Consider the following 17,185-nt stretch of genomic DNA (forward strand, 5'->3'; position numbering starts at 1 on the left):
ACAGTACTGGAGGAGCAGGGGAGAGAAGGGGTTCCGTGCGTAGAGCTGCTCGTGTGTGAGATGGAACTCTGGGCCCCCCATTCATTTCTATGGGAAAACTTCGTACGGCATTTGTACGAAATCCGTACGACGTATCGTTTCGTAAAGCATATTTTCGGAAAGAACTCACTAAGTTCTATACACCATCCGAATTTCGTCTTCATATCTCAAAAATTCTGACGTTCACAGCCGTTCAAAAATCTTCTAGTTCATTGTCTATGGAAAAAAGGGCGTACGTTTACGAAGTTTTTACGAAAACCGTACGATATATCGCTCCAAAAAGCACAAGCAACGTAATTCACTATAGGTCCCACGATCCCTGAAAGTTTCGTGATTCTACGTTAAAAGCCCTAGGAGGAGTAGCGTTTAACAAAAGTGAGGAAGAATAATAATAACTAGAAAAGGTAAAGTTCGTGAACAAACTTTAAGTTGGCTTGGAAAAGAACGCTAATAACGTTAAAAAGTTAAAATGGTTGCTAAGCTTTTTCCGTCTGAAGAGTGTGAAGAGTCATTGATATGCTGTTAACTTTTGGCTAAACGCTAAATGCTAAAAACGCTGAAATCTAAAAACATTTGGTTAAACGCTGAAATCTAAAAACATTTGGTTAAACGCTGAAATCTAAAAACGTTTGATTAAACGCTGAAATCTAAAAACGTTTGGTTAAACGCTGAAATCTAAAAACGTTTGATTAAACGCTGAAATCTAAAAACGTTTGGTTAAACGCTGAAATCTAAAAACGTTTGATTAAACACCGAAATCTAAAAACGCTTGTTTAAATGCTGAAATCGTAAAACTTTTGGTTAAACTTTTGGTTGCTAATGTGTTGCTAGGCAGTTGCTATCATTTCTGAAAAGGTTGCTAAGCTGTTGCTAGGCAGTTGCTAATGTTTTCCAGGTGGTTGCTAAGCTATTGCTAACTGGTTGCTAGGCAATTGCTAACATATACCAGGTAGTTGCTAAGGTGTTGCTAGGTGGTTGCTAGGGTGTTGCTAGGTTGTTGCTAAGGTGTTGCTATGGTATCTGGGGTGGTTGCTAAGATGTTGCTACGTGGTTGCTAGGGTGTTGCTATGGTATCCGGGGTGGTTGCTAAGGTGTCGCTAGGTGGTTGCTAGGGTGTTGCTAGGTGGTTGCTAAGGTGTTGCTATGGTATCTGGGGTGGTTGCTAAGGTGTTTCTAAGTGGTTGCTAGGTGGTTGAAAAGGCTTATAATTACTTATAATAATTATAGATAAAATATAAAATAAAATAAATTAAAATGGTTGCTAAGCTGTTTCTGTCTAAATAGTGTGAAGATTGGTTGCTATGCTGTTAACTTTTGGTTTAATGGTAATGTCCAAAATATTTGGCTAAATGGCAGAATACAAATACTTTTGTATAATTGAACTGTGACAAAAAAAAACGTTTGTTACCAATAACGTGTTTAATAGAGCAGTGTCCCAAAACTTTTTGATAAATGCTGCAAAGCCAATGCCTTTGGTGTATCCAAAAAGTTTTAGCTAAATGGTAAAATACCGTTGCTTTTGGCTGACAAAGCAGTGTCCAAACAGTTTTGGCTAAATGGTGGAATATGGTTGCTTTTGGCTTACAGAGCAGTGCCCTAAAACCTTTGGATAAATAAGGGAAGTGTCAAGATTTTGGAAGATAAACTTAAAAAAAAAAAAAAACACCAAATGTTGTTTAATTTTGTGTTACACACAATTAATATAAGTAGTTATATTTTATTAATTGTAAAGCTGAAATAACAACTCGGTAAAGATGTTAAGGTGGTAAATTCAAATGTATTATGCTTTTAGTTCTATGATGTGATGACTACATAATGTCACCTGTTGGTGGCAGTAAAGTAGTAAGCGTACAGTCAAACCTTAAAAACATAATAAAGGAGATAGTCCACTCATTCCTTCTGAAGTGCACTTGATTAGTTACTGAACTTTTAATTTTACACCCACTGAAGCACTGAACTGTTTAACTGGAAGTCTTAAACCCTATTACTTTGTTCCTCATTGCCTTTCATCTGAAATAAAAATAAAATTGTGTGAAAGGTATTTTACCTATTTTAAGAAAACACAGGGCGTAGTGAGGAGGGACCACGTAGTGAATTGAACTGACCCAAGGATGTGCCCCAGCAGCGCGCGCGCAGAGGAACGACATTCCTTCGACTGAGGTAAGTGGGAGTAACAGTCACTGGAATGAGTTTAAAGGTGAAAATACGACAAAAAACGCCACTTTTAATGTCCACTTCATATATTTGGCTAGAAATTCAACTATTAAATATGAATCATACTAAATAATGTATTAATTATGTTAAAATACTGTTATTTCCGTGTTTGTATGAAGCTAGGTTAGCACGGAAGCTAACAGGGACCTCGGAGGTAGCAGGCCTGCTAACGTAGCTTCCTCTGACCAATACAGGGAATTCCTGCTAAAACGCTCATATAGAAAACAGACAGCATAGTTTCTGAGAAACAATAGACACAAAAGCTTAGTAAGCTAGCTAGCTAATCATTGGTCTGTTCTTAATACGTAAAAAAGCAGTATTTTATATGGTGGTTAACTATCCAGTGCTGTCCGCTCTGGGCTGGTTTAATCTGGTTTAAACCGGTTTAGAGTGCTTAAAAGACTGACTGAACACGAATGCAGCCGTTTTTCCTCCGTAATTATGAATGTACAATTACAAGCATTTGAATATTATTTTCACAGTTTACATTCCTTACTGGGTTATCTCATTATCATTGTTATACAAAATCTACCTCAGATACTATTAGTAACAACCTCCCCGTTCTAAATATTTTTAATAAATGAATTTGACTGAAATATTGTAAAGTCTGTCTCAAGAGGCGTTGTATTATTTAGCTTTAAACATTAATGGTTAATTGAGAATTATATCAAATTTAGGGGGTTAAACATTAGTCTGTTATAAATGCCATTCAATTTCAATTCAACACAATTAAACAATTATTTTTAAAAAGTATTAAAAAGTAAATTAAAAAGTATTTTTATAAAGCAAGCATGTTTTTTTTTGTTTTAACCTTTCTTAATAAAGATGTATAATAAAATAATAATGTATTAAAACAGACTCCAGCTTATTTTATAAAATTATAAATAAGGACAGCTCTAGATTTGAAAACATCATTCCACATCAGTTTTAATAGTATTTAAAAGTATGCACAACATTATAAAACAATTCAGTTGTGTAAAACGTACTGCTGTTACAGTCAGAAAGTCTGGGTTCTAAAATAATTAGGATTTTGCCTGTTAACTAACATAGTGTTAACATCAGAAAAAAACCTGATAGATGTTAAATGTAAATTGTGGATTGTACTACAAGTTTTAAATAGATCTTGTGTTAATAAGAGTTCATAAATAATTTACTATCTGCCATAGATTTATGACCTGTTTCAATCTTGATTCCTGAAAATAGACACACAAGTCTTCATCTAATATAGGATTCATTATTGTCACCATTCATTAGTGTCACCATAAAATTGGCATCTCTGTTGTGCTGCTCAGAAGAGGCGTGGACCTGTTTTTCCTGTAAAGCTACTTTATGACAACCTTTGTAAAAAGCGCTATATAAATAAAATTGAATTGAATTTAAATATTATATTATATTATTATATTGTGACCGCAAAAAGTGTTACTTGTCTAATCATTTTTTCTTATTTTACAGGAACCAGAAATCTGTGATTTTACAACACTCGTAAGTATGAATAAACAGTTGATAAATATCAATGCTTTTAAATAATTAGAAATGGAAAGATCTATCACCTGTGTTTCTGTATTGTCTGATTTTCAAGTAAAATTTGTAATCAACCAATATTTATCTATTCAGCCGATCTTACGATCAGGTCATATTGGGAAGTTTAGATTTATAGCAGCTCTGTGTGGCTCACTGTTGAGGATGCTGACTCTCAGAAACAGGGTTCGTACGGGTGCTTGAAATCTTGGAAAATGCTTGAATTTTAATTTTTTTTTCCAGTCCTGGAAAGTGCTGGAATTTTGGAGAAAGTGCTTGAAAATGCTTAAAACTGCTTTACTTTACAATAAATCATTATCTGACTAAATAAGTTTGCTTAAAGAAAAATTTGCAGAGCGTAAAATAAAAAAGGCTTAGCTCGCGCCTCCATGTATATGCGACAAATTCCGGTTCTTTCTCGCAATCCAAGAGTTGCCTCACGAGGAACCAGCGCTTCCACTTCTGTGCAGACCCAATTTTATTTAATATTTTACTGTTTTTTGGTAGTTCTACAAAATTTTGAGTTCATATTCACCAACCATAACCCCTCCTCTGGCATTATGTAATGTTTTTGTAAAATGGAGTGTAAATGGCAGTTAATAATAATAATAATCGAGCAATTAAAAATACTAAAATACAAGATATAAATCATGCCTATTCTCTTAAACTGTATCCTTATATATTGATTCAGTCTTTTAAAATGTGGTGCTTTTTGTAATTTTTACGTTTAAATATATACTAGAGTAGCACAGTTTGACAGGGTAGCACTAATCGACAGAACACTGGCGCCGTAAAAACGAGCCGATCTCCGGGGCTGTTTTCCCGGCGTCAGCGCTGTGGTATGAGCCAATCTCCTTGGTTTTTTCTCGGTGTCAGCGCAGTGGAACGAGCCGATCTCTGGCTGGAGATAGGTATGCTGGCTAGATGGCTATGCTAAAAGCCAAAAGCCAGGTTAGCAGTGCTGGCGAGTTTTTTTGTGCTCGCGAGTTTAACATTTGCGCTTGTGAGAAGGAAATGATAAATGTTAAACGGAAATCGTTAAAACACGCTGGTGTTTTTGCGCCCCTCGACTTTTGACATCGATGTGACACCATAGAGTGGCTATCTGCGATTCAGTTTTCGTGTTTTCCTCGTCACCTCACAGTCAGCGAAAACAACACAGATATGCTGGGGGGTTGTGTTTTTAACGAGTATTGGCTGGAAAACTATTGATTTGCACATTACTGTCAAAGGATCAGTAAGCTGATTCACTGCCTACCTCAATCGTAAATGTTTTATTTTTTTATGTTTTCAAATTAAGAATGTATTGAAAGTTTTTTTTTTTTTTTTTTACATTTTGAGTAAAACATTGATTGAAAGTTATTTGCCTAGTGAGCTTTTGTGTCATAGTTTTACTGGTAACCCAATCAAGGTGGATAGTAAACAAAGTTTACAGATAGATGATGCATTTAGAATTGTAAAACTTATTTTGCTTTAATTTCTTCTCCATCTGCTATTACCAACCACAATTCTGATTGTGTTCACATAAAAAATATCATCTCTTGAAGTGTGACAAAGCAAATCAATAATTTTGAGTATATGTATGTATAAATGCTCTCAACTCACCCCCAAATTTGACATACTACAGTAACTGCTCAGTCAAATGAATAGGGTAAACATGTGGTGAAGAACATTGGTATTTAAATTGTGTGAAACTGACACCAATAAATCCATAATTCCTGCTATTTACTTATTTAGAAGTATTTTTTTTTCTCTGTAGCATAGTCGCTGTGGAGTGTGGAGAATAGTTTTGCGATATATTGATTATCGCTGAATCACAGTTTTGAGATATCACCGTTATTACTAATTTACCACAGCTGAAATGTGCTGGAAAAACTTGAAGATGGGCCCTGAAAGTGCTTGAAAAGTGCTTAATTTTACCTTGTAAAAGGTGTATGAACCCTGCAGAAAGCTCCAGTTCCTTGTTTAACTGCTAGTTGGAACTAACCCTTGATTCTCAACAATTCTCTACACTACTTCACAGCATATGTGTTACTGAAGAGAATACAATACTTCTAATGAATCAAATACCAGTAATTATAGATTTATTGGTGTCCGTTTCACAGACTTTAACAACCAATATTCTTCACTGCAGGTTTACCCTATTCATTTGATTATACCACGTGGAGTAATGGAGCAATAACTTTAGTAAGTCTAATTGGAAGAAATCTTAGGTATTTTAGAGCACCTTTATTTCAATAAATATATCCATATTTGAAGCCACATAGATACCATATGATATGATATGTCCAAAAAAATATTTTATGATATCTATATACTGTCCCACCCCATGTCTGTTCTGCAGTTCATATGTGTACAAAGTGTAAAACTAATGTGCTGACAGGATTGACAGACTATTTTGGCTGTAACTGAGCTATAGCTCCACAATGTTTTTAATGTGAATTGTAAAAAGTATTTTTCATGTCAAACTTTGCACAACAAATATATAATCAGTCAGCAAAAACAATATTTTTAGGTTAACCCTGTCACCAGGATGAAACCCTGTCACACATGGAAGTGATGTATGGTTGAATTGACTAAACTTAAAACAAAAAAGAACATTCAAAGTCAAAAACATTTCTTCTATTCTAAACAAGGCTTAGAGAAAAAAAATATGCGTTTAAACTGTAGAATACCTTGAAAATGTGTTTTGATTGAAAACACCCAAATAGAGTTCTGCACCGGGATTGGCTTTTCCAAAATACTGATTCATCTGCATTATGTCATGACACATTTGTGGTTAAATCTTTCGTTTATGATTAATCGTTATTTCTATTTTTTTCTCATCTTACAGGCTCAAAAAGGCTTTCACATACAGTGCTGTGAGTATTACTTTATACAATTAATAAGTAACTAACCCAAAATCTAGTATAGTTTATGTAGTATAATGTAACCACTTTTGTATGTGAAGTTAACTATGTCCTGGCTGATTAACATTCTGGTGCAATTAAAAAAAAATATATATATATATCTTTATGTTTTTAACAGGTTGACCTTGACTTAATTGGGCATTGTTTCTTGCCAGGTGAGTTTTGAACTGACATTGATTTTGCCTAAAGTTGCTGTTCAGAGAAACCTGAAAGTTGGCTACAATGTAGTTCTGTAAGTGTTTCTACACAGTCAAGTCACAATACCTACCTTGATTCTACCCTTACTGTTCATTTTTAAGCTTTACCAATCATATAGGACACCATTTAGTTCTATAATTACAGACTGTAATCCTGCATTCTGCATACTTGAAAGGAGAAATGCGGGTAATAATAAAGTATGCAAAGAAACAGATACAGAACTACATTTTGTAATTATTCAAGTACAAACTATCATATAGTTCTATATCCAATAGAACTGAATAAAAAATAATAATGGGTGTAGATATAATGAGGATGTCATAATTTGATTAATGTGTATTTAAAATAGAAATGCTGTATATTCTGTATATCAATGCTTAGTTTGAAATAACTATATACTCTTGTGCTGTGCAGTTTTATAACTTATGGAGCATTACATACCAGGTTACCAGGAATGCCTTTAAATAAAAAATAAAATAAGAAGATTTAAGTATCTTTTCATCTGGTAATGCTAAGAAATGTTTAGATTATGGGGAAAAACTGACCTTTTCTAATGATTATTGTTTGTTTAATTGTGTTTTTGAAAATGTGTGTATTGCAAATTGTACAATTGTTACTGTTTGCAACTAACAGGATTGTTTTCTCTTTTTTCTGTCTTTCTTTTCTGGTCTTTGCCCTACCCCATCTAAATTCTTGTTTCCATTTTCTCTCTTTCTTTCTGCTTGCATCTGCAAGCATCCCAGCTTTCCCCAAACCCCCGAAACGATAACTCATTGAACTCATTGAACTCATTGAACTCATTGAACTCATTGAACTCATTGAACTCATAACTCATTGAACTCATAACTCATTGAACTCATAACTCATTGAACTCATTGAACTCATAACTCATTGAACTCATAACTCATTGAACTCATTGAACTCATAACTCATTGAACTCATAACTCATCCATATAATAACTCATCCATATAACTCATCCATATAACTCATCCATATAATAACTCATCCATATAATAACTCATCCATATAATAACTCATTCATATAATAACTCATCCAACCCAGAAGTCATCCAACCCAGAAGTCATCCAACCCAGAAGACAACAAAGACAAACAATCTGCAGGTCCCTAAACAACGGGAAAAAGACCACAAAAGCCCAGTAAACGCCTGGCTCACCACCTAGAAAGCTCTGAAGAAACTGGACCTGCAGCACACACACAATTATACCACAAATCACTTTAGCATAGCTTAACATTTTATAGCTATACATTACAAATACAGTACTTGAATAAACAACTGTATAGACAGTTCTACATTTCGTTCATATATTAAGTGAGTCCACTTTTGCAGTTATAATACTTTGTCTTTATTGACAACAATTGAAATAATAATTTGATCAGTTTTTTTTTACATAATTGCATAAGGAGACTATTACACATTTGTTTCCTAAAAAGGTATTATCAAATCTTTGTATTGTTAAAGGTTAATTTTACAAAGAAGTACCATCATAACATTTGTGTACTGACTATTAATTGTTCATTTCATTGTTTGGTGTCATCTTTTCAGTTACAAGATATTTATCTTTTGTGTAAGGACTTGGAAATTAATTTTATGAAGCATTATCCTTAAGAGTTCTGTTAAGGGTTAATAAAAAGGTATCAAATTTTGTGTTTCCCATCATAAAGAGGTCTTTTGATAACTGGTTAGTCTGATAATCAATTTGTAGAAGTAAATCATACATATAAACTTAAGATTTAAGCTACCTACTGTTTGAATTACACATTAATTATTGTATATTTGTTTCAAGCTAAGTTATACACACGAAAAATACATTAAATTGCTGCTGAAAAAAAAAATCTTGTGTGTGCTTAGTGGTTGCATTTTCCACTAAATAATTTATTTGAGAGCTCAATTTAATTTTGTACTACTGTAAAAGTACATTAATTAAAGGTTTTGCCTACGGGTTACTGACAGTAAAGTTTGTTCTAAAGGTAAATTACGTAATTGCATAAGGAGACTATTACAAATACATTTCCTGATAAGGTGTTATCAAATCTTTGTATTGTTAAAGGTTATTTTTTATGAAGAAGTACCATCACAACATTTGTGTACTGACTATGAAATGATAATTTCATTGTATGGTGTCATCTTTTCAGTTACAAGATAATTATCTTTTGTGTACAGTTTTAGAAATTAATTTCATATAGCGTTATCCTGAAGAGTTCTTTTAAAGGTTAATAAAAAGGTATTATCACATTTTGATTTTCCCATCATAGAGGTCTTTTGATAACTGGTAAGTCTAAAAAAATCATATAATCTGATAATTAATTTGTAGAAGTAAACCATACATATACATTTAAGATTTAAGCTATCTAATATTTGAATTGCACATTAGCTGTTGTATATTTATTTCAAGCGAAGTTATACACACGAAAAGAAATACATATATACAGTAGATTGCTGCTGAATAAAAAAAAAATTACATCTTGTGTGTGCTTAGTGGTTGCATTTGCCATGAAATAATTTATTTGAGAGCTGAATTTAATTTACAAGAACATTAATTAAAGGTATTGCCCACAACAAATCTTTTCATTTTATCCTTTAAATCATATTCATTTGATAATTTCAGATTATCTGATAGAGCAGTAGTTTTGTGTCTATAAAAGGTGACTTAATACTAGTCTTTGACAGTTTTACTTCTTGAGAAATACATTAGCACAGAGTTCTTTGAACGCTTAGGTTGGTCACTGTTTTTATATATAATATTCAAGGTTTTACTTTATCCAAAGAACCAGATTAAAAAATGCCCAGAAAAAGTAAGAAATCCATGGCAGCTAAACTCCGTGAGGCAGCTAAGATGCAATTGGTAAGTGCTGACTTACAAACATGCACTGAAAACACGGTTTGTACACACGTGACCACAGTTTTGGCATCCCACAGTCAGGGTGATGAGAGATACGAGATTTTCTCTAGAGGAGTTCAGTGTACCTGTAATTCACTTGCATTTCTAGCAGTACACAGTGAAAATAACGACCTGACCAGCTTAAACCTAGACCAGATATTAACACAGGGTGATGCTGTTTATACTCAGGTTAAACAAACATTACTGAATGAAGGGAGGTTTCAGAGTAACCTGCTGACATCTGATGAGCTTCCCTGTACAGTAGAGACAGACACGCAGTGTTATAGCGTTGTTAAACACCCACAGAGATTCGGGTTTCTGAGAGACGAGGCCCCACAGGGGATGGATGAGTATGTGAATTTGGAGAGAGCACTAAACTGTCTGAGAGGTGATGTAACTGATGCTCTGCTGATCACTGGAGGAACGTGTGTTGCTGTGTTCAGAGATCGCTCAGGTAGATTCGGGTTCTTTGATCCTCACTGTAGAACACCTGATGGACTAAAAGCTGATGAGAACGCAGGTACTGCTGTGATGCTCACATTTGCAAATTTAGAGGACATGACTGAAAGATTACTAATACTGTACCAGGTGTGTCTTTACTTGAAGGACAATCATCAGTATGAGCTCCTCCCTGTGTCTTTCATGAACAGAAACACTGCCACTACTGATAATCTCTCTCGAGAGGTGCAAATAACAGCAGAGCCATGTTCTGATATGTCCTCTGACATTAGCCAATCTGTGGAGCAGAATGTGGCAAAATTAAGCAAAACTCAAAAAAAGAGACTATATTTTCAGCAAAAACACAGTAAGAAAAAACAACAGTCCATACACAAAGATGGAGAAAAAACAGCAACATTAAACTCGAAAAACAAATATGCAAATGACCCTACATTCAGAGAAAAGAAGAAACAAAGCAGTCAAATGAGGTACATTGAAAATATAAATTACAGATGTGAAAAGCAAAGATCTGTAAGAATTAATTACATGGTGAACACAATATTTAGAGCAAAGCAAAAACTGTACATTCGCAAAAGCTACAGAAATAACCCAGACTATCGTGAAAAACAAAGACGATATGTAACCAACAGCTACAGAAATAACCCAGACTATCGCGAAAAACAAAGACGATATGTAACCAACAGCTACAGAAATAACCCAGACTATCGCGAAAAACAAAGACGATATGTAACCAACAGCTACTGGAAAGATGAGGCTTTCAGACAAAGACAGAAGCAATATTTTACATATCGATACAGAAATGATCTGAATTTTTCTGAGCAGAAGAAACTGAAATTTAAAAGCCTGCACCAGACTGATCTCCATTTCAGGATGAATCACAGAGAACAGTGCTTACTGCGGTCAAAAAACAGAGCATCTCAACTTAATGCCCTACACAAGATACACTGTGCCTCACAAATACAGAGGAAATACAGACTAACCCGTTTCCAGCAGCAGAGAAACACACCAGTACAAATACAACCAACACAAAACAATGAATCCCTAAATCCAGAAGTGCAGAAATCTCTAATCCGTTTTAAAGAAATCATAAAATCTGGTCCAAGTTACATTTGCACAGTCTGTCACAGAGCATTGTTTTCTGATCAGGTCCGTCTGTGTGATCACACAAACTATCAAAAAAACACAGCATTAGCTTCAAACTGCTTGACTGGAAAATATTTTCACATTTGTTCCTCTGAGTGTCCTGATAACTGTGCACCTGAAGAAATGAAAAATGAGTGGATCTGCCACAGCTGTCATGATAACTTGGGCAAAGGGAGAATGCCTTCTATCGCTTCTGCAAACAAACTCCAACTCGCACCCATTCCACCTGAACTGTGTGATTTAAATATACTGGAGAGACATGTCATATCTAAATATGTGTGTTTTGCCAAGGTCATCAGTCTTCCCAAAGGTCAGCAGAGAGCCATTAAAGGTGCTGTTGTGTCGGTTCCTTCAGATGTTGAAACAACAGTAAATGTTTTACCCAGACCCAGCGGTGAATCACAGCTACTCACAGTGAAGCTGAAAAGACGACTGTGTTACTCAGGCCATTATCAGTTCCAGACCATATCCATGCAGAAGGTTCTGTCTGCCTTACTTAAACTAAAGGAAATCCACTCTGAATACAGAGACATTGTAATAAACAATGTGGTGCAGGATGAATTATTTGATGATTTTCCAGACCAAATAAATGCTGATGATATTCCAGAAGATGAAATAGACTTGAACATGAACTCTGACAATGATGAAACAGTAGAGCAGAACTCTGAAAGTGAACAAAATGGAGAAAATGAGACTGAAAGCACAGAACAGAGTGCAGGTCTTGCATTAGACACATGTCTACAACCTCCAGATCTCGGTCAGCATCTGTTGTCTTTTAATGATGGAATATTTTGCATTGCCCCAGCTGAGAGAAACAATCCAGTAAGCATATTTAAAGTTCCTAAACTGGAAGCAATGGCTTTTCCTGTTCAGTTTCCAACTGGTGGAAACACATTTGATGAACCAGACAGACACGCAGCTCTCTCACCCAGCAGATATTTTAATGCCAGGCTGTTTTCTGCCGATAATCGCTTTGCAAAAGACACAAACTACATTTTCTTTGCTCAGTTTGTGACTGAAATGAACCAAGCCACTTCCAGCATGTCAATCCAGCTGAGAAAAGCAAAATCAGTGACACGTGAAGGTCGAAAAATCAACAGTGCACTCTTACAGGACAAACGTGAATTAGAGAAACTCATACGCAATAATGAGGGAAGCCGTTTTATGATGGCTTTAAGAGGTACTCCGGCCTATTGGGAAAAAACACTCAGAGACCTTTTTGCAATGCTTCGTCAACTTGGAACTCCTACTTTCTTCTGTACATTCAGTGCTGCAGAGATGAGATGGCCTGAAGTGATCACAGCGATTAAAGCACAGCAAGGTGAATCTGTGGACTTTTCAGCCCTGGACTGGTCAGAGAAATGTGAGATACTGCGCAGTAATCCTGTCACTGCCATGCGCATGTTTGAGAAACGTGTAGAAGCTCTCATGAACCTCATTCACTCTCCTGCTCAGCCCATCGGTCCCGTCGAAGACAGTTTTTATCGCGTTGAGTTCCAGCAGAGAGGCTCTCCACACATTCACTGCTTATTCTGGGTAAAAGATGCTCCAGAGTTTGAGAATGACCAAGATCAGGATGTTTGTGATTTCATTGACAGACACGTCTCATGCAAACTGCCAGACCCAAATACAGACCCTGAACTGCACAAAACTGTTTCAGAAGTTCAAACACACAGCAGAAATCACTCTAAATCATGCAAAAAGAACAATAAACACTGCAGGTTTGGATTTCCTAAACCCCCCATGATGAAAACACTCATCACACGACCCAGACCACCCCCTGACACTGATTCAGATGATGAAGGTGAAAAAGATGAACCTGTGACACAAGCTAAATCAAAGCTTCAGCCAGTGTGGGATCTGCTAAATGATAAGACTCAGAACTTTGAAAGCATCACGCAGCTGCTAGAAACTGTAAAAATGACATATGAAGAGTATAAAGACAGTGTAAACAGTCTTAGTTCAGCAAGTGTAGTTATAATGCAACGTGAACCAAATGATTGCTGGGTAAATGGCTACAATCCATTGCTGCTCAAAGCCTGGGATGCCAACATGGATATACAGTTCATCCTGAACCCGTACACCTGTATAATGTACATTCTGTCATACATTTCAAAAGGTGAACATGAGATGAGTGAATACCTGAAAGGAGTGATAAAAGAAATGTGTCCAACCACATCTGAGAGAGAAAGCATGAAACAGGTGATGCATGCCTATTCCAAAAACAGAGAGGTCAGTGCACAGGAAGCTGTAGCTCGAACCTGCAGTCTGAAACTGAAATCATCATCCCGTGCTGTGATTTTCATACCCACTGATGATAATGCAGTAAAAATGAGTCTGCCTATGAGCTGCTTACAGGACAAAGCCCCTGATGATGAGAATGTGTGGATGACTGGATTAGCAGAAAAGTACATGGCCAGGCCTGATACACCAGAGTTTGAGAACATGTGCATGGCTGAATTTGCTAGTGAATATCGGGTTGTTTATGCAGATCAGAGAAAAGCTAAAAATGTACTTCCACTGCAGAATGACATGGGACACATCAAAAAGCGAACCAGAGGAAAACCTGCCATCATTCGATTTGCACGTTTTTCACAACAGAAACATCCAGAAAAATTTTATGGAACATTGCTAAAATTGTACCTGCCACACCGCAGCAGCTCACAGCTTAAAACTGCTCAGTTCAACACACATGAAGCCTTCTATGCGTTTGCCTCAGTTAAACTCCCAGGAACAGACACACTGCAGCGGGTTTACACCACTGTAAATGACAACAGAAAAAAGTATGAAAAGAACAGTGAAGCTATTGATAAGGCCATTGAGAATTTTGAACAGAATGGTCCTATTGAAGATGCCTGGACTAACTTGGCTCCAACAAATGAACTGATCCGATTAGAGTGCATGATTGAGCAAGAACCCACAGATCCCACTGATATAACTGAAGCAGATGATGTTCCAGATTTCGCTCCATCCACATCTGATAACAGGACAGACATGCCTGTAATAGAAGCTCCACAGGTGAATCCTGCAGTGATCAGAAAAATGTATCAGAGCCTGAATGAGACACAAGCTGCTGTGTTCTATAAGATAAGGGACTGGTGTAAAAGAAAAGTGCAGAATGAAAATCCAGAACCGTTTTTTTATTATGTAGCTGGAACAGCAGGAACAGGAAAGAGTCACCTTATTAAATCTGTGTATGCAGAGGCCACTAAAATCTTACAGAAACTGCCATGTGTAAGAGAGGAAGCTGATATGTCAAAACCCACAGTGCTTCTGAGTGCATTTACCGGCTGTGCCAGTCATAACATTAATGGAAAAACACTCCACGCACTCCTGAAACTCCCGAGAAGCCTGAAACCTCCATATCAGGGACTTGGAAACAGTCTGGATGAGATCAGAGCAAACTTTTCTAATTTACAGATCATGATCATTGATGAAATATCCATGGTGTCTAAACCATTATTCGCCTATGTAAATTGGAGATTGCAGCAGATTAAGGGAAATGATAAACCCTTTGGTAACATTTCTATTATGGCTGTCGGTGATTTTCAGCAGTTACCACCACTAGGAAGAGCCAGGCCACTGTGTGTGTATGAGGATCATGTGCTGGACTTCTGGAGAGATCACTTTAAGATGATCACACTGACTGAAATCATGCGTCAGAAAGATGATCTTGCCTTTGCTGAGCTGCTGAACAGACTGAGAGTGAAACAGAAACATGAAGCTCTGACTGATGCTGACAGACGTATGCTGGAACAGGTCATTAAACCTATTGAAGACTGTCCCCCAGAAGCATTACACATATTTCCTACTAATAAAGAAGTGGATGATTTCAACTCAGCAGCCATAACCACACGCTTTTCAGATATCACTAATATAGATGCAGAGGATTATAAGAAAGACCCCAGATCAGGACAGATGCAGAAACAGGGTGCCCCTTTTAAAGGAGATAAAGGTGATTTAATGGACACACTACAGATGGCAGTTGGTGCACGAGTGATGCTCACCAGAAATATTGATGTAGAATCTGGGCTGGTCAATGGATCTTTTGGTAAAGTGGCTAAAATAATCACACAGACCCGTAACAGTGTTCCTGTGGTTCAGATGATCGGTGTTGAGCTGGATAATGCTGATGCAGGAAGGAAACACCGCAGTAAAGTACCTGGAGAAACTGATAATCTCGTTTACATTGAGAGAGAAGAGGAAAGTCTGAAAAAGAAAGGAACAGTTCGAAGACAGTTTCCTTTAAAGTTAGCCTTTGCATGCACTGTTCATAAAGTTCAGGGAATGACAACTCATTCTGCTGTCGTGTCACTAAAGAAAATATTTGAACCAGGCATGGCTTATGTTGGACTGAGCAGAACTACGTCACTTAGTGGACTACACATTATTGACTTTGATGAAAAGAAAATTTTCTGTGATCCTGAAATCAGCGCTGCACTGGAGAACATGCCCAAAGCTGACCTGCGTACTGTCCAGCCACTTCTGCACATTGCAAGAGACCCAAATCTGAGCTCAACACTGAAGATAATACATCACAACACAGAGGGTCTACAGAGTCATATTGAAGATATCAAAAGCCATCATGAACTCCTCCTATCAGATGTTCTTTGTCTGACTGAGACTCATCTGACCGGTTCTGCTGTTCCTGACTGTCTTCAGTTGAATGGTTATAGAATGTATCAGCATAACAGACATGTTTCCTACACTAACTACACTCATCTATCCAACAAAAGTGGAGGAGGGGTTGCCATTTATGTTAAAAATCACCTTCAGGCCCGTCCAGTGCAATATGTGCAGAATGTCACAGATCTGGAGTTTTTGCTTTTAAAGGTTGAAGCCCCAAAACAGGTTGTGATTGCAGTTGTGTACAGACCTCCAAACTACAGACTGTCAGACTTCATGCCAAACCTTGATGCCCTTTTGAACTTCCTGGAGATCATGGACTACAAACCTGCTGTGGTATGTGGAGACTTTAATGAAGATCAACTAAGTAACATAAACAAACCCATTCTGAACTTATTCCAATCAAAAGGATTCACACAGATTATTAATCATGCTACAACGGAGAAAAACACACTATTAGATCCAGTTTTTATTTCTAACCCAAACAGTGTTGCATCAGGAATTCTAAATACATACTACAGCTACCATAATCCTGTATATTGTGTGGTATAATAAAATAGACATTATAACAAACGGAGTGTATGTAGTGCAAACCAGTATATTTAGAATACATAATAAAATCATGTATAATTTTTTTTAGGTATTAATAAAAAGAAAGTACTTACTTATACAAGTAAAAACATTTAATATCTGTTCTTTTTATTGAGTCAATTGGAGATCAGTGTGGAACAGTCTACTCCCAAACTTACAACAGAACTGTCAGAAAGAAAATCTTGCCTTTGCTGAGCTGCTAAACACAGACAAATTGGAGCAGAAACATGAAGCTCTGATGCTGACAGACGTATGTTGGAACAGGTCATTAAACATTAAAGAATGTCCTCCAGAAGCATTACACATATTTCCTACTACAGTTTTTTTTTACAGCTGCTAAGAAAACGTTTACCAGTACTTTAGACTCCATTTTTTCTTTAGTCAATCACTGTGCAACCACTGTGGAAAAAATAAAAGCTAGTGACATTACAGAAATGCATCACGTTTGTTTTTTTAAATACATTTTAAGCAATTGAGTGATATTTATTATATAGAACTACTGTGTAGACAAAAATAGTCTGTGGCAGTCATTCAGTAAAAAAGGAGCACGGTAGGGACATGACATTGTTGTCAAACTCTAGAAAAA

The 17,185-nt window shown here is 36.4% G+C and overlaps 1 long non-coding RNA gene across 2 annotated transcripts; it reads left to right on the plus strand.

Annotated features, from left to right (window-relative positions):
• The first annotated feature begins 1,757 nt into the window (after window positions 1-1,757).
• LOC111197077 (uncharacterized) lies at window positions 1,758-8,577 on the plus strand. Of its 2 annotated transcripts, none has more exons than XR_007437742.1 (5): window positions 1,758-2,199; window positions 3,706-3,735; window positions 6,605-6,632; window positions 6,799-6,835; window positions 7,614-8,577. It is a non-coding gene; the product is annotated as an uncharacterized LOC111197077 (long non-coding RNA). The 2 variants fall into 2 exon arrangements; XR_007437743.1 differs by lacking the exon at window positions 1,758-2,199 and adding an exon at window positions 2,208-2,236.
• The last annotated feature ends 8,608 nt before the right edge of the window (window positions 8,578-17,185 follow it).

This window comes from Astyanax mexicanus, chromosome 2 (assembly GCF_023375975.1).
Source record: "Astyanax mexicanus isolate ESR-SI-001 chromosome 2, AstMex3_surface, whole genome shotgun sequence".
NCBI lineage: Eukaryota > Metazoa > Chordata > Actinopteri > Characiformes > Acestrorhamphidae > Astyanax > Astyanax mexicanus.